At 40.2% G+C, this 19,162-nt stretch overlaps 1 protein-coding gene across 24 annotated transcripts in view; it reads right to left on the bottom strand.

Moving 5' to 3' along the window:
* Window positions 1-19,162, bottom strand: part of LOC141577158 (trafficking protein particle complex subunit 9-like) — a 138,381-nt gene that overhangs the window by 28,668 nt on the left and 90,551 nt on the right. For 23 of the 24 annotated variants that reach the window (XR_012505816.1, XR_012505815.1, XM_074361294.1 and 20 more), the window contains 2 exons: window positions 6,258-6,443; window positions 3,556-3,780 (listed from right to left, as the gene is read on the bottom strand). The gene's annotated coding sequence lies outside the window, so the exon portion shown is untranslated. The remainder of the gene's footprint in view (window positions 1-3,555; window positions 3,781-6,257; window positions 6,444-19,162) is intronic. The other variant, XM_074361287.1, reaches the window with a different exon arrangement.

Below are 19,162 nucleotides of genomic sequence, written 5' to 3' on the forward strand. Positions count from 1 at the left end.
GCAAGGTGAAAGTCTGCATAAGAGACTTTGCTCTCACGCTCAGTGAATGAAAACTCAGAAAAATTGGTCCTTCTCCCTCAGCAAGTGGTAGGTAGGCTGATTGTGTGTGTGGGTGGGTGTGCGTGTGTGTGTGTAAATCAAATACAATGACGTCTGGGATCTGTACAGATTTTTTTTAAGTTACTGTTATTTCATGAGGATGAGACACCCTTTAAAGTAATTTGAATCAAGTGTTCTGAGAGAGTCTCAGGATCTTTTGGTGGAGGAGGGGAAAGGAAAGGAGGAAAGAAGTAAATGAAGCAAAGGAGTAAGATACTGCAAGTGAAAGGCAAGACATTAATTTTGTTCCTACTTGCATCACAAACAAATTACGGACTGGCTTTGCCCCGATGTCCTGTCGAGCACTGAGTTGCAGATGAAGAGGTGACAGCCCATTTCTCACTGAGCTTGTGACTGTACGTGGCATCTTATAGAAACAAATCATTTATCCTGATCAAACACTCTAGCAGCAGGCCGTAATTCTCCTATTTTGAGAGATAAGAAAATAGGAGTTCAAAGAGGGTAGATAACTTGACAAAAGTCAGAGGACCAGTAAACAAGAGAGGATGAATTCAAACTCAGATCTGAATGCAGAGTCTGATCTTCCCACTCCCAGGACTGGGAAATCCTTAACAAACAGACTCCCCAGCTCCCCTGCAGTGTTCCTGGCGCCAAGCATTTCCCATGGCGATGGACTCCAGTTCTCACAGACACAGTGCTCTGTGCAGCCAATGACCTTGATCAGACCTTGATCATCTACCTGCCACGCCCACCAGGCTTCACCATACAGGTAGGAAAGCTGGCTTTCAAGTGCATACAAAGCCACCCTTGGTCTAACCTGGGCTCTTCTGGGGCTTCTCCAGCCTAAAGGCAGCCATGAAAGTGCTCACAGTTTGTACATGAGCCACACTACCTCTCTCCATCAGTCTCCACACCTATACTTCTTAGCTATGACCATTTTGATAATATTGGAAACAAATATTTAAAAACACAAAAGAAAGGATCCTGGAACAATTACTTAATACTTACAATTTTAAATGATTTGTTACAAAGTGAGTATTTACAAACCGAATCTGCCTTCCTAGGTGTCAGTTTAAACAGTTAAAAAATATAATAGCAAAAAATTCTCACTTAAAAAATTAAGAAAAACATCAACAATAATCTGGAATAAACTCAAAATTAATGCCCATGTTGTACATGGAGAAAACTACAGGACTGTACTGAGGGGTAAATAAGAGGTGTGAATGTAGAGACATCAACATATTGCATGGAGGAAAACAGTTTTGTAAATATGGAAGTTCTCCTAAAAATAATTCAAAACAATAAAAATCCCATGAATACTCTTATCTGACTTTTTTTTAACTTGAACAAAATATTTTAGAATTCTTTAGGAATAATAAAGTCATAATAATAGCCAAGAAAGTTTGGGATGGAAGAAAAGAACAAAAAAATATCGCACTGTCAGATAATAATTAATTTTTACAATATGTAAGATATGGCGCTGGAGTAAGGAAGTATGATTGACAGAAATATAGCATGAGCTCAAAAAGAGACTCTAGTGTACATAAGTATTTTGTGCATGTGGGATTTCAAATCAAAGAGCAAATTGTGAATTCAATAATTGTCCTGGGACAATCAGAGAATCACCTGGAAAGAACAAATTCTATTCCTGTCATAATGACCACAAAAAAATTACAGATAGTGGTTTAAATATTAAAATACTAATAACAGCAAATACAACTCATTGCTCACATTAATTCAACTTCTCCTCACTATAACAAGTACTATTATCATCTCCATCTTAGACATTAAATAAACCTACATAAGAGATTTATACCATTATAAGAAAGTATTTCTAAGAATAATAACAAAGATAAAACCCAAAAGGAAGACATTTACTATCTTAAGAATATTTTGAGCCACAACAAATATAAACCTACTGAACAAAATGAAACGAAAGAAATGACAAGGAAAAACTCTGTGATAGATGTTGATGAAGACAAGGGATTAATGTTCATAACATACAAAGAGCTGTCACAAATCAAAAAGAAGCTTCCTCACTTAAATTTGTGCAAAGGACAAAATGGATCATTCACTTTTCAAAAGTCAGATGGCTAATGAGTGAAAAATGCTCAATACCTCACTGGTCATCAAATGCAAACTAAAACAATGAAAAAGCACTTTTGCTCATCTTATTGGTAAATATTTTTAAAAGATATTGTAGCTAGTGTCCATCTGTGGGAGAAAAAACTGTGAGTGACCTTTTTGGAGGATGACATGTCAGTGGATATGTAAACTCTGAAAACGTGTGTACACACTGATTCAACCCCACTTCTAGGAATCGTTTCGTTTAGAAAAAAAATCAGTTCAAATAGATGTAGTGGTTACACTGGTGGGAAGAAAAGCTGAAGTGAAATCATATCCAGCAATAGAGAATTGGTTACATAAGTAATTCTACATTTTTCATTCCACACTGGAGAAGGAATTTCTAGTCACTTGAAAGTAGCCTGTGATGAACATAAATGTCACATCCAGGGACTAAATTTCCAGAAGACTTAACTAAAGGCATGCTCATACAAGATCACAGGAATATTTGTTAAAGAAAGATGCCAGTCAAACATCCTTTCTGACAGTGGAAAATGGAGAAAACTTAAGTGTCCACCATCAAGACAATGATGCGGTAAATCACGGCGAGTTGTGGGCACTGAGGGGGCCGGCGTTTCCCCGTGGCCCAGGGCCTTGTCCACAGCACTCTCCCACCAATGGTGTCCTTGCACAAGAGACCACACCTGCACATCAGGAGACCCCTCCAGTCTATCTGAAAGGACCGGGTGAGTCTGGAGTGGGAGGACGTCTATGATATACCCCTGAGTGAATAAAGCGAGCTGCAGAAAACATATAGTATGGCCTTATTTTTCAAAAAAGCATATATACACACATATACATAGATTTCTCATATGTATATATGTATGTATGTATGGGTATATATATATGTCATAGGCATAAAGGTCATGAAATATATACACCACATTGGCAACAGCTTTTACACTCAGGAAATAAGGGGAAGGGAGGTAGGGCTCTTTCGGTACCACCACAGGTCTCTTTTCAGTATTTCAGTTAAGTACACTTGGAATTTAAAAGTTTATTTAAGCCCGAAGTAAAATGGACGATGCCTCCACAAGACATAATGCTATACTGGTCATTAAAAATCATGCCAGGGGAGATAGAATATTGTAGAAAAACATGTAATAAGCCGAATGGAAAATGGAGGTCTCCACACAGTAAACAGGCACAGAGTGCTCACTGGTTTTTATGACAGAGCTGATACACACTGATGAAAAGAACAGAAAGAAGATGTTAAAGTATTAATTATTATTTCTGAGTAGTGGGAACTGGATAGCCTTTTTTGTCCCTTTTTTCAGACTTATTATATTAAATATACATCATTTTTCATCTGAAAAAAGCATTTTTAGATGTGTAGTAACACACATTGGAGAATAATACACGAGTACTTACAGAAACAAATAACTAGGAAACACCGCAGCAGCGCCACACAATGTAGAACGGGCGATCCTGATTAACACCGCGCAGTTACATAAGGACCCACAAAGTGAGAGCACCTGATGTAACAGGGCGCGGACCCCTTCTATTTGTCACTTGTGTCTTCAGGGCTGAGGCAGTTCTGAGCATGGCCAGTGTCAGTGTTGGTGTCTGGATGGATGCCACTGGATGTGAGGGCACCTGCAAGCCGAGAGGAAGAACAGAAATCATCCTCTGCCTTTTCTGTCTTGTTTCTTTGTTACTTTAAAAGAGAGGCATAAATAAGATAAACTGTGTATCTTCCCTACTGAAATTTCAGTAATGAAACCGTTTTCAAAGTGTTCACAACTTATACTCCGCCTATAACCGTCTTTTCATCAAAGCTTCATATTTATTAAATGTTAATTAACTCAGTTAATTAAGTCCCTGTTGAAACCTTCTACTAAAGAACATGAAATGCACTATGTGAAAGGACCAAGCCTGCAGTGACTAGCTTGGCTGTCTTGAAGGCAGTGCAGTCAGCCCCCAACATCCCGTGGCTCTGAGCTCCTGATGCTGCTAAGAGAGCACGCTGCCGCCTCAGATGGAGAGAAAGTGTGAAAGCATTTCCTGAAATCTACAGCACTGCCAAAACATAACTGACAAATCCCAGGCACCTTTGAAGCTGTCATTTTCGGTTTCTGGCCAACCCCTGTCAATGAGCAGAACCACCCCATTCCCAAGCAATGGCACTCACTTGGTAAGGAGTTTTGGAGAAATTTCCAGGTATAGAATGTAACCAACTATACATAGAACTCTGACATAAGAAACAATGCAATACCCTGATTTTGGAAGACACTCAAAATATTCCCCTAAGCCTTTGTAGCTGGAAAGGTTGGGCTTCTCATGAGCCACTTATTTATTTCACAGCCAGTGAGCATCTCCCACAAACCCTGTTAACCTGTGTCTGCTGGGAACATCATGTACACTCTTGCTGTCGATCTTATAAGTCACAGGGCAGAGGCGTGTGTCTCACGGTTGCAACCCTCACACAGGCTCGCCTCCTAGCCTCACACTTTGAACTTGGCCCCATTTTCTTACGTGTTTATTTGGTATCTGTTCTTCTGTAAGCTGCCTATAATGCTTTTTGGAACAAGTCAGAAGAATGAGTGGGTAGATAAATGGACAGATGGACAGATGAGAGATGGGCAGACCGAAAGAGAGACTCCAAGAAAAGGGGAACAAATAAAAGTTCCTGTGCAAAACCCTCTTCTAGTCAGGGAAGGAAACCACCACGTAGAAGAGTGAAGAGGCAGGTAGCTTAGGACTGTTTCCTGGATTCCATGAAAAGTCACATCAAGAGATGAGAGGGTAGAACTATAAATAATAAAAGAAAAAATCACACATGCTTGAAAAATATATCTACAATATGTACTTTCTAAAGAATAGATTCAAATCAGCAGGGCTCAATACCGCAATCCTTGGGTATTTACAGAAATGAGAATCCCATCTCCAAACCACAAGGCATCCCTTCGGAGCACTGAGAGTCTACACGGGGCTGTTATAAAGCCGTCACCGCAAAAGCTATGCTCTCCTGCACTTAGGAGGAACGAGCAGTTGTGCACGCGTGACAGTTACAACCCACAGCACCTCTACTGTGGAGGGAAGCCAAGCGAGCCCCATCACTGCAGGACAGAAAACCAGTCCTGGAGAGCCTAAGCCGTCCTACCAGTTCTCCACCTCACAGTACTGGTCACTCCAGAGCAGGACTCGAACTCGGACACACGTCTGTAAGCACGATATTATCATGCTTTGTGTGATTTTTGTGTGTGTAATACATTTGTTTCTGGCATGAAAGAATATTTAATAAATGATCGGATGTCTTGTCTATCTCATTAGCTCACAATCAATCTTTATACTGTTGAATTGTACTATTTTCCACTGGAGAACGGAACGGAAAGAGCGGGGGTCAGAATGAGGTGGAGCTCCATTCTTTATCTGGTATCTCATCTCATCCAAGTCCCCAACCAGGGAGAAGGAGACAATGTTCTCTTCATCTTTTAAAGAGAGGGCTCCACTGATGATGACTTACTCAACTCAAAAACCAAGGCTGTGGGAATGGCACATGTAGCAACCAGAGCAGTATCAGATGTAGGAAAGTGAAAAGAGCTCACGGGAGGGCTCAGGGGGTCAGCCTGATTTAATTTCAATCGATAAAATACGACACTGTAAAAATAATACCATGCAATGGATTTGCTCTTTCTTGACATCTAGCAAGTTTCCACAGCCCACATGAAACATTATCTTGAACCAGTGAAAGGAAGAGTCTACAGACAGGGAAAATCAATGCCACAGGCAGGCTGAAACCCAGGCTGGAGTTTAGAAAGAGAAAGGGCATAGTTAAGAATTGGGGAAAGGCTGGAGGAAAAAATCATCACAAGGACTCTCAAGCATCATCCTACAATCATATAATCATTCATTCAAGAGAGAGTTACTGAGGTCCTATTTTGTGCAAGATTGTACACAAGGCAAAGCAAGAGTGCAGCGACCATTTTGGCAGCAAGGGGCCGGGCTAAAATACACTTCTGATCCCGGTACCTTGCACACATGTTCTCAGTATAAAGGCAAAGAAAAAAAGTAAAATAATATTCTGTAAACTCAAAGCATTGCTGAAAAAAAATTAAAGAAGGCCTAAATACCTGGACAGACACGCCACGTACATTACTGGATCAGAAGACAGTGCTCTTGGAATGGCAGTGCTCCCCAGAGTGATCCGTATATTCTACGTGGTCTCGATCACAATCCCAGCTGGCTCCTCTGCAAAAACTGATTAGCTGCTGTTATAATTCATATGGGAATTCGAGGGTCTCAGTAACCAAAACGATCTTGAAAAAGAAGAACAACATGAGAGGACTTGTAATTCTCAATTTGAAACTTTACAACTTATCTCTAGGTGAGGTTAGAGGCCATTTTTTAGTTATTACTGTGTTTATCCTTATTTTCTAAATTCTCTAGAATGAATATAATTGTTATGATAAGGAAAATAAAAAGTAAGGTATCTTTTAAAACATGCACACCGATTCATTCATTGGAAAAAATGTATTTAAACTATAAAGAGGTAAACAAATATCTAGTGAAAAAGGACTACTTAAAAACAAGAGTGCATTTACATTTTTAAGAAATTGAAAACTGAAAAGCACAAACACATCAAGTTTCTAGGGAGACAAATACAACATATTAACACTTATTTTCAAAAATTCTAATTGAGCAATGAAAATTCAAGAAAGGGAAATTCCCGATTGACAGCCAAATGCAAACACAAGGAGAGCAAAGGCCTAGAAATCACAGTTCCTTTAACTCTGCTACTACCTCAGTAGGGGAGGAAATTCCTCACTGAGGAGACAGTGGAATCCCATGCATAAGAAAGGATACACAGTACAAAATGCACTAGAATCGGGGGTGATTTTCTTAGAAGAATTCTAAAGTTAGAACATTGCTGAAAAAATATAAATACACTGACAGACAGATTAAAACACATAGTCATATATATTATATAGAAACATATGAAGTCTGCTCCCATGTTACATAGAAATACCAACATATTTGTTCATTTATGGGCACTGATTACTTTTTCCCAGGTAGAATATTTCAACTAAAACAAATAATCAATAATACACCCCTCTTGTCAAATCTAGTTGATAAGTTACTCTGCTATGTAATCATAATGTGCCTAAGATAGATCTAAAATAAGTGAAAAAGATCTTTGTATGGTTTCTTGAACTCTTCTCAACATTCCAATCTTAATTTTAAAATAGATCTGAGCAGTATTTCTATATTATCTTTTCCCTCGTGAAATGACCAATACAGTCTGTTGTCAAAATTCTGTCCTTACAATGATTCACGAGCACCATTCACAAAACTGCTGGACAGCAAGTCACTATCCAGACACTGTGACCAAACAAATGAAACACAAGGAAGACAGTGACCCTATTCTGGAGGGCTTACCGACTGTGTCAACACCGGGGTTTTTATTTGATTGGTTTAATTGGGTAGCAAAATAAAATCAATCAATTATTTTCTTCTCTGAGCATTCTGTAAGTCATGACTCTTTTCAGTGTCATGAGCAGGAAAGACTTAAGCATGACTTGATTAGGTCAAATAGCAACAATGATCACCGGAGAGTGAGTAATAAAGAAGTTAACTGATAGCAATGCTTCTGCCTACATGAGACCTAAAATAAACCTACACTGATATCCGAAAGGAAAATGAGGAGATGAGGTTCCCAATGAGAAAACAAACAAACAAGAAACCGAAAAAGGAAAGACTTTTTCATTGACGATTCCAGGCAGTAGTGGAGCATGGTGGTGAGGAGCATACATGCTGGGGACAATCATGATGCTCTGAACTCCCACAGCACTGGGTAGCTTTGACACTCATAAGTCAGTGAAATTTTCTGCATCACAGCCTCCTATCCATAGACTGGGGACAACAACAGCACCCGTCTTCTAGGACGGTCCTAAGAATTAAGATATTTTATATGTAAATTTTAAATCAAATACCTCAGATTTTAAATATTGCCCCAAAAGAACAAGGAAAAAAGAAAACAGAGATAAATTTGAGTTCATCAAATTTAAAACTTCGCTTCAAAAGACACCATCCAGAAAGTGAAAAAACAACACTCAGGAGAAAATATTTTCAAATAATTTATCTGATTAGGAATTTGTATCTCCAAATAAAACAGAGCTCCTATAATTCAACAAAAAAGACAACTAAATTAAAAAATGAATAAAGGATCCGAAACGGTATTTTTCAAGGAAAATATACAAATGGCCAATAAGCACAATGAAACGATGTTCAAAATCATTAGCTGTAAGGGAAATCATGTCAAAACCACTAGGAGAAACCGCTTCACACTCACTACAATATTATATTTAAAAAAAGAATAACAAGAACTAATGAGGACACACAGGAATCAGAGATAGCCGCCCTTGCTGGTGAGATGTAACACAGCGTGGCTACTTTGGAAAACAGCCTGGCAGGACCTCAGAGAGTTGAACAGTTGGTTTCTGAATGACCCAGCAATTCTGCTCTGTGGGCACACACGTAAGAGAACTGAAAACAAATGTCCACATAAAAACTCCTACAGGAATGATCAAGGTGCCATTATTCATCACAGCCAAAAAGAAGAAACAACCAAAATGCCTATCACCTGATGAATGGGTAAACACAGGGGCCCAGCCATACAGTGGAATATTATTCAGCAATAGCAAAGCATGGAGTACTGACCCAGGCAACAACGTGGACAAACATTGAAAACGTTACTCAGTGTGAAAGGAGTCAGTCACAATAGATGGTTCCATTTACATGAATTGACTCGATTTAAATGAAATGTCCAGCACAGGCAAATCCACAGAGAGAGAAGAGTGGCTCCCTGGGGGTGGGGGTGGATGGGGAAGATGGGAATGAGTGCTTATACATACAGGGTTTCCTGTTAGGAGGATGAAAATATTCTAAGATTGACTGGGATGCACATTTCTTGGCATAGAGTAAAAACCGGTGTAAATTTTAATGGGTGAATTGTATTAAAACTGTTAAGAACAAAAGCACCTCGGGCCAGTACCTTCCCATAGTAGATGCAAATTGCTAACTTTTATTACAGGAAGAAGAAACTGCCCTCAGCATGAAAGCAGGAGATCAGCAAATGTGAGTTAACCGAAATTGGACAAGAGCAGTTCACTTGAAACAGTTGCTGAGTGTATACGAAATATTCAGAATGAAGAAAATCAGTTTGACATCAAGATGAAGCATTCTGCTTCAAATGCAGATCAAGGATTCGGCAAGCCCACCTGCTAGAAATAACCAGAGAAGGAACCTGGTTCTTAAAACAAGCACCACATCCAACAAGGAAATGGTGGTGAGGAAAGCAGTCAGCCAAAAAACTGGAACAGTTTGCTACAAATAATTTCTCCACTGAAATTTCAAAAATAAAATGAAAGTGATGCAATGCTGCACTGCCCTCACGTGAATGGGCTTCCTCCGGTGCTCGACAGTTCTGTAACCCCGAATGAGAGATTCAGGAGAATCAGCATGGCTCCTGGGAGTCCCCAGGTGACTGCCCACCAGCACGCTGACCACCATCACATCTGCCAGGGTTGAATTGCAGAGAAGAGACCAACTTCTAAAAGGCACAGGAAATGTTGGCAAGGGAAAAAATGGCTGCAGTCAGTCCTGGGACAGAGGCCCTGACAGCAGAATCCAGAAGGCTGCAGGTGAACTGGAGTGTCCCTGGGGAAGGAAGGGACCAAAAGGGAGCAGATCTCAATTCTCTTCTCTCTCTCCCTTGGGTAGGAGAGATAAAGCCTGCATCATTCTCACCTGGAACTGTGGGTTATGGCTGGCAGAAGTCTTACCGACACGGAATGATTATTCAAGACTCTGTGGGAAAAGTCCAGAAAAAGAGAAGATGTAGGGAGCCAACTCCATGAGCCTCTCAAATGCTCCTATATTTACTGTGTATAACGAAAGGAAAAAGTCATTAACAGTTGTGTGATAGTAAGTAGGAACTTGAGGAAAAACGGGAGGAGACAGAGATTGTAGAATCCACAATGAGTACAAAGGCTTAGTGCATCTTTAGGGAAGTCATGGGGTGAGGGGAATAAGATAAATTCTTTAGATATGTGAATTACAAAGCAGACCACGAGACCAGCCAGGTCCTTGTTTTGGGGATAATAGACTATCTAAAAGCACACAAGCCCAGCTTTTATAGCTGAGGGCCTGGGTCCTTGCTTTGAAATGAGCAGAGTGCTATCTAAAGCATCAACTATGCAAGCAAAGCATTGTCTCTGCTTTTTAAGGCAAGGAGACAAGAGTGAGGATGCACATGCTCCTGCTTGCAAAGCAGTTACTAAGCACACATTTTTCTTCTGGACATTGACATGCTGCTGGGGTCTGTTACAATTTGTTAACCTAATCTTGGGCTCCCACATGTAACCAATATGGAACCATTATGGAGGAAACCCTAGGATAACAAATCCTAGCTCTGTGTCTTTTCCTGCCAGCTTCAGACACTCTAGCAGAATCTAGACACATCCCTGAATAACGATCCCACAGAACCACCCAGACTCTTAACTCCTGGCGCTTGAAACTTAATTTTAGCTCTACACAACTTAACAAAGAAAAGTTTCACAAGTAGAAGATATTACATTCTTTTATATCTCATCCTATTAACTAATTATTCTGATTGCTCTAAGCTGCTTCTAATTGGCAAAGCACCTAATTCTGCAGGTGAATTCAGTACTTTCCACTGGGCATAACTTGCCAGTTTGGGCTCACTGAATTCTATTGTTCAAATACTGATACACTTAATTGATTTCATAGTTCATCAGTTTCAGCCAGGAGGAGAGGGAGTGTCATTCTTTTCCTCAGCCCACCCTCAACTCTTTTCTCATCAGCAACTCAGGCCTCCTGAAATTAAAACAAAGAATTTGTTTCCCTTCTACGCTTTCCACAAACCCAACAGGAAAAATCAGCCTGGAGAAAGAATTCAACAAAAATGTTAAAACAAAAATCTGTAAAACCTGAAGCAACTCCATCTCTGAATCATGATACACAATGATATGAAAGTAAGTGTGTCAAGCACAAAACATGCGTGAGCCTGACCACCTGATTTCTATTCTTCAAAGGAAGGAAGGTTTTCATATTTTTTATTATCACTCTTTCTCATTGCTTCTGATTAAGCCAAAAATTAGTTTATGAAATAATTAAGCACTGCAATAACAGATTTTCGCTGTATCAATTACAGAAGGCATTCAGAGGGGATAGGAAAACCCACCTTTGTAAAAAATGTAAAATTTCTTCCCCTTTTAAGAACACATATACAAAATGCAACAGAGAATTCAAATTCTTGTGGAGAGGAGCAAAAGCCACAGAATCAAAGCAAAGTCAATACTATGAGTCAATTCAAAATTCACTAGACAAGCATGCTCAAAGCATTCAAAGAATTTTAAAGGCACACTGCAAACCATTCACTTAATGATCTGCAGGCTAGAGGAAGAATTTCCCTCTTTAACAGACAACAGAAATCAAAAGTGTGCCCCTCCAAACAAAGACGAAAGATCAATCAGGTTTTTAACAGTTCTGATAAATCAGCATGTTCTAAAGAACAAAATTCAGAAATTTTAAACATTCATTCAAACCACAATGAAACAAGCACTTAAGAAAAAAGAAAAAAACCCCAAAGAAACTAAGCACATTGATCATGCACTTGAATCAATGAGAACGTCTTTTACCCTTCGAAGAAAGAACAGGCTATAGCCTTTTACTTGAAAATTAACACTACTTTAAAGATAACTCCTAAAACGGATTTCATCATTCATATTGCCTTGAAAACTCTGAGGCACTTGTATCTGATCAGAAAAGCAATTCTGAGTAATAGTATGTTACAATTCAGCACCAGTTTGCTTTAGAAGAAAAAAGAAAAGCTACTGTTTCTCAAATCCTGCACAAAGTGTGAAGGGCCTCCCTGCCTCTTTCCCCTCCTGTTTTCAAACCTGATGCTCCCCAACACTTCTGAAACAAGTGTGAGGACCTCGTATTCCCACCAATATGTCAAATGACTGAAGAATATCAATTTACTTGTGTAAATATATGCCTACATCTTGAACTGGAGGAAGAAGGTATCAGAGGGCTACATGGAACTTATTTCTACCTTCCTGAAATCACACACAAACACGTTCACACAGACACAAACACATACACACTGAATTACTGAGCACTTCACAAGCTTAGGAATTCCAACTTCTAGAAGATAACTTTGCAGTTAGTTTAAAATACAAAACTGTCAAGTTTTGAAAGAATTGATCATCTGCTAAATCATCCAAATATCAACGAGACCCAATTTGCCTTCTCTGTAGAATGTAATTTCCAATGATGTCAAAGCAGACCCTAAGAAGTACTGGATCGAAGAATCGTGTTTATCACTAGATATGATCGTTTTTAAACAAGTAAACAGATTCAGAAAGATATGTCCCAACATTTATTCTTATTGAAATAGCATATGTATTCAATTGTCTATACAGAAAATAGGTCCCATGATGGTGTTTAAGAGCTATTTTGTGTATTGCAATATTTATTTTTAAGTGCAGACAAGGAGGGTGGGTATTACTCAGTTGTAGAGCACCTGCTTAGCATGCACAAATTGTGCTGGCTTCAATCCCCATTAATCTCCCCCCCCAAATAGTGCTTATTTAAAAATAAGAAAAAAGTTATAAAAAAAATGCAGACTAAAAACCACTGCAATGTAGAAGCCAGAACTATAATAAAAAACATGTGTTTCTATCGAATACTGACTATATGTCAAACACAGGGACAATGACAAATCACCCCTGACAACCATCACGTGTGGTTCTCAGCAACCCTTCTAAGTAGACACGGATGAGAAGCCCAGCACAGCGGATGAGGAGACGGAGCTCGGAGGAGCCAGGGACACTGACCATCCTGCTCCACGTGACACCACGTCAGCCCAGGACAGGTGCTGACAGAGCTGCATTGAGGGGACATGCAGCTGCGTGGAAACTTTGGGAGCTGGGAGTCCCAGAAAACACGAAAAATTGTTCAGTGAAAAACCAGCTCAAATATATTACACTGTGCCACATCCTTTAAACAGGGAACATGACTGAGATCTTTTTGATGCCTCCGTGTCCTTTATGCCATCATCAGTTATTTGCCCTCTCAGCATGACCAGTGATGATCTGGACACCTTATGAAGTGCACTCAGATGGAAGAGCTTTTAAAGCTGTTTTATGAAGGTTGTAAGACTCTGTCTATGCCTCACACAGGCGGTCATCCATCACTTCTCACCGGTGTGGACGTACCACCTGAAATCACTCCTGTCTGCTTTTAAAATCCCTTCATCTAATCCAGACTTTTCAACAGCAAAGAATCAGCTCAACCACAGACAGTGAACAGCTTTTAACCAAATGGACTCGAACAGCCCATCGAACTACCTGGAAGCCCTTTTCTTCTATTAAACCCACTTCCGGGTACTTCATCATTTTCTGATTGGTGGACTTGTCCGCTGACTGGCCTACTCAGAGAGCTTACAGCCTCACATACTGGGGTGGGAGAGGAAACTGCTCTTGGGAGAAATCAGTGAGGAAGGCGGACATCCTCGTCAGGACTGCAAGTGTAGAAGTGCCACAACGTGCTCAGAAATTATACCGTCAGCACCCCTGGGCTCCCATGGACTGGTTTCACATTAACCAAACTCACGAGACACTGATGCAAGAAAACCAGAAACTTAACTTATTAATGTAACAGAATATGTGAAACTATCAACAAGACTGAAATATCAGAGTTCAACCATGAGTACAGTTTCTCATCCACGGCCTAATCACGGGCAGGCAGTGACATGGCAACCATGGACAAAGCAGAACAGGAATGGTTTCTAGATTAATTCAATGGACTAAATTTCTGTTATCCCAACAGATCTACTGCCTGGAAAACAATTAACGCTAATCACGGTGCACTCTTCGTGGACAGTGGCTGAGACACGACAGTGAGCACCTGTGTAAATCTCCTTTCCCTGTCCTTATTGGGCAAACTGATGCACAGAGGTACAGAGATCCAGGGATGCAGATACCTCTAAACACCCAAAGCCAATCCCTGGGAGCCTCAAAACCAGACAGCCAGGGTTTAAATACCAGCTCTGCCACTTACTAGCTCTGTGACCTTGGCCAACTTACTTACCCTCTGTGTGCCTCAATTTCCACACTGTAAAACTAGGATAAAAATCAAACATTCCTTACTCGATTGTTTAGAAGATTGAAGGATTCATTTCTGTAAAACTCTCAGAAAAGAATGTAGCAAATTATTGGTGCTCTACAAATGTCAACTTAATATTAAAGTGATTTACAAGTCTCCTTTCTAATCATCTTCTATATTTCCTGGCTAGACTATGTCCCAAAGTAAATCATTATTTCTCCTTTTATAAACACTTGGGGAGCAACCTTCTGTTCCATACCACAGCCTGTTTAAACTGAGGGAGGGGATGCCTCCTCCCCACTCCTCTTGGCCACGGAGAGTGCTTCTCCACACCACAGACCCATGGCCCACAGCTAGCCTTTATCACACTAACAGAGTGAGGTGTGAGTCCAGAGAGACAAGCAGGGTATGTGAAACCGTTCCTTTCCTTCCAGTGCTGGCCACACTTGGGAAGCACACGGGATGCTCAGCTCCATGGCAGGACAGCACTGTGCATGATGGGGCAGATCCTCTCAAGGGAAGGCTCGCTGTGGCCCAGAGCTACCTGGGACAGAGTGAGTCTCTAATTCTGGGACACAGTATCATGACACGCATTTTCCCACAGCCCTGAAGTTCATGGAGAACGTGGCTTCATCAGTAACAAAGAAGACATTTGTTGCCTGCCTACTCATTTGTGTCATCTCTCAGTTGGCTGCTGGAGACAACATGCATATAAGTATTGGATCCCCTTAGGCCCCAACATATATGAAGTAACAAAAAATTCTTTGGCTTAACGTTCGTTCAGGGCGACTGTGTAACAGTTCTGACTCTTCTGATGCTTAATTATGGTTATAGGAACTATGGAACCTCCTCAAATAACTTTCAGCATAAAACCAGCTTTCCTTATTTTCCTGTTTCTTAGTAATTGCCAAAGACTATAAAATGATGGCTTCACACCAAACAGCAGCTAAAGTTTATGAGCCCTCTTGACATACCCACTGTGGTAAACACTTTACATAATTTCTAATTCTCACAATTCTACAAAGCAGATACCAACGTCCCAATCTCACAGACGAGGGAAAAACTCAGAACGAACTGACTCAGGCTCACGTGGCTCAGTGGCAGCGCGTGCACGCAAACCCAATTCAAAACACTACACCCCTACGTATATGTACCAAATCTCCTACCACCAATTAACACACAGCGGCGGGGTCAATACTCAGGGAACTCAGTACACTTTTCAGCTTTAATGTGCTCCAGAGGCCGCTACTAGCTGTTTTATAAATTCCCGGCTCACTGTTTTCTAACACTGGAAGAAAAGTCCGATTTTGCCATTGTTTACACAGCAAGTCTGAGATGTTCACAGCGAGATGACAGAATAAAACTAAGATATAAGCAGAACAATTTTTCCATGTAGACAGACATAATGGACATTGTGCTATTCTGAAGCATCAAGCAAAGATATTAAAACAAAATAACGTTGTTTAAGCCTTCTTTAACAAACAGGAAAATTAAGACGGTAAGAAGGTGCAACAAGCGCCACCTATGGCTAAAAAGACCTTCCAGGTCGCCAAGAAGCATGCAACACAAAAATTGCCTATAGGATCAGAAACGAGAATCAGATAACTAAAAGCTTCTTTAGCACATACTGCACTTTGCTTCGGGGGAAGGGAGGGTAACTCAGTATTTAATCTATTATTGCTAATACTCCTGAATATAAACAAAAGACACAGGCTCATGGAAACTCATCTTTGAAGAGGAAAGAATCCAGTCCTGCCACTTCATTTTACAGGAGGGGAGACTGAGACATGGGATCTGTCCTCCTTGCAATCGGTAGCAAATCTCTCCTAGGCCACATGTCTTGCACTATAGCAAAAACGAACCGATCTGTACTAGGCCTATATTCATAAAAGTCGAGCCTGTATTTTTCTGAAAGTAGGTTATCTAAGTATCTTGCAACATACTTCTCAAAAAGCCAGGAAATCATATGTTTGTTGAAGTACAAAAACATTTATTTACATAATAAAACAGCATGAGCTTTATTCTCTCTATTAAAAAAGTTACATGTCAAATCAGTGTTTTGATATTTTAAACCTGTTAAGAGTGCAGCAAAAAAGATAAAAATTTTCTTTAATCACAAAAGAGAGAAGCTTATTCCCTGAAAATTATCAATGTGGATTTTTCTAAACTTAATGCATCTGGTCAGAATCCAACGAATTTAAATGTCTGAGTGGATGGTTACACGGCAACATGACACCTGAGTTCTAACAATACACATTCTGTGTAAATAATCTTCAAGGTCGTCTGCTTAAGGCAATTTAACTACTCCCTGTCTCACTAAAATGATACAGAGTTCATTAAAACTTCATAGTGCACTAAAAAATAAATGAATCCTTGTTACTTTAAGCCATATTCATATATATCATATACATACATATTAAATATGCATCAGTAATAAGCCACCCTCTTTAGTATTCAGAGTTGATCCTTCTAAAATATCTGCCATTGTGACAGCACATTTTTACTAAGCACCTCTTGGGTTCTTTGTATACAAGGCTACTAACTCTCACAGTCAGACAAGTTGAACGATATTACTCAAATTTCTCAAAACAGGAAATGTACTTAAGCCATGAAAACAACTTATATATACATCATCAGGAAAGAAAAGAATAAAGATTTTCTTAAAATATTCACTGACAATCTTTTCTTCCATATTTAGACTACGTAAAACCAATTCAGTCTTTGTAAGTATATCTGTCAATAAGGGCCACTAGAGAAAAACAAGTAACATCATCAGCAGTGGTTGGATTTTCAAAGCCCCCTTCTCTTTTGCACTATAATTATTATTGTTTTGTTTTTAGTGCTTACAGAGCCCTAAAATACATAAAAAATAACTTTTTATGCAACTACCTGAGAATTAAACATGTGTGAAAATGTACAATTTTAATTTATGCCACTCTGTCTCACATTCTCACTGGTGTCTCCCCTTTGAAGTCCTCATCAGGCTGAGATCGCTAAAATCGGTCATTTATGGAGTCACAGGCGTTCGGGTAACCACTCAATGGGAGGCTGATTAGAGCAGCAATTAAGAATGCATCCTGTGCAGCCTGGGTTCCAGCACCGAGCTAGCCACCGCCAGCTGCGTGTGATTTGGGACAAGCTGTTCCATCTATCAATCCCTCAGCTGCAAAAAGGGAGACAATGATACCTACCGTCAAACACCTGCTATGAAGTAAAACATGAGGAAAGCATTTTAGCCTTAGGTAGGTGTCCACTCAGAGCGAGTTTGGTCATTATGATGATGAGGATGTCTATTAATAAATTGAGCTAGACCAAAAAGGAGAAATCACCTTAAAGGAGAAACATTTTAAGCCAATGAGCATTTCCTTTTGGATGGATTGCAGAATATTCTATTCATTTTTTTTAAAAAACCAAGTTTTGTCCATTAATAATAGAATTACAGGTTCATGGACAAGTCTCCAGAAAAAGAATTAGAGGCCTCTAAACTCTGAATACTAAGAAAGAAAAGTTTAAAAAAAATCAGGAGGGAGATTATACCTCATTTGGGAGAGTATGTGCTTAGCATGCATGAGGCCCTCAGTTCAGTCCCCACTAAATCAATTTAAAAACTTTTTTTTTAAGAAATGGAGAATCAAAGCAAAAAAATGGAGGAATACAGAATTTTTTAGAGACTCATCTCAGATTTAAGATGGGGAAAAAACCATCCATTTCTCAGAGGAAATCTTGAAAACTATGTAAACTGAATCTGAGATGTCTAGTCTTCGATCATTATTCATGAATTCATATTACCAAGTCTTAAATCTACCTGATAACCCACAGTTGTGATACTGATCATAACAGCTGCCAACACGGATCTAGCTCTGCCTAGGAATGCTCTGTTCTGACATCTCTGCCCCTGAGGCCTCACCAGGCTCAGAGCACTAATTTCGGTCATTCATGAGCATCTCGTGTAAGTCCTCCCTTTGTGCTCCTCACTCTCCCTTCACCAGCCCCTCTGAGGGAAACACTGTTATCATCTTCCCCACCCGCAGATAAGGCCACTGAGGCAGAGAGACTAAACCCTTTCCAGGTCATATTGGCATTAAAGGACGTCTGTATTTCTGCTGTTTTGCTTTTGACAAAGGAATCTGAGATATCAATTCAAGGGAGACTGTTAAATAATAAACTCTGTCAGGTCTTCACCTCAAGAGCAGATACTATAAATTCCTGATGTAGGATGAGGCTGCCGCCACAAACTGACTCAGCTTGAAATTAATATCCAAGATGAAGCAGCGGATACACGTAAATATTCACGATTGTCAACTCCGCTCACGGGTCTCGGCCCTTCACTGCCTGAACTGGTGTGAATACTCCACCCGTGTCAGGGAGGGAAGCGCGGTTTTCCAGGTCTCCCCAAGGCTTCACGGGCTATTTCCCCCCACAGACTGTCCTCAACAATTAAAAATCTCTCAAGATTTTTACACCATGCAAAACTGAAAGATATTTCTGCAGATGGAGCACTTTCTCAGGCTTAAACTTATTTTGCCTACACTCAGCAGGGGGGGAAAAAGAAACAAGACTCTGCAAAGTCTCTGAGTCTCACCACTCACACTAGTAGAAAGGCCACAGAACAAGATGACTATTCAGAGTGCAGGGTGAGAAGAAAATAAAGCCGCCCCCAACCACAGGCACTTCCAGAGACAGAGCTCAGCCGTCTTCTGCACACTCACGGTTGTGCAGCCCTCATCACCATCTATTTCCAGAACACTTCATCACCCCAAAACAATACCCCTGTCACTAGCAGTCACTCCCTAACCCCCCTCCACCTAGCCCTTTGCAACCTTCACCTGCTCTCCGCCTCTGC

This window comes from Camelus bactrianus, chromosome 3 (genome assembly GCF_048773025.1).
Source record: "Camelus bactrianus isolate YW-2024 breed Bactrian camel chromosome 3, ASM4877302v1, whole genome shotgun sequence".
Taxonomy (NCBI): Eukaryota; Metazoa; Chordata; class Mammalia; order Artiodactyla; family Camelidae; genus Camelus; species Camelus bactrianus.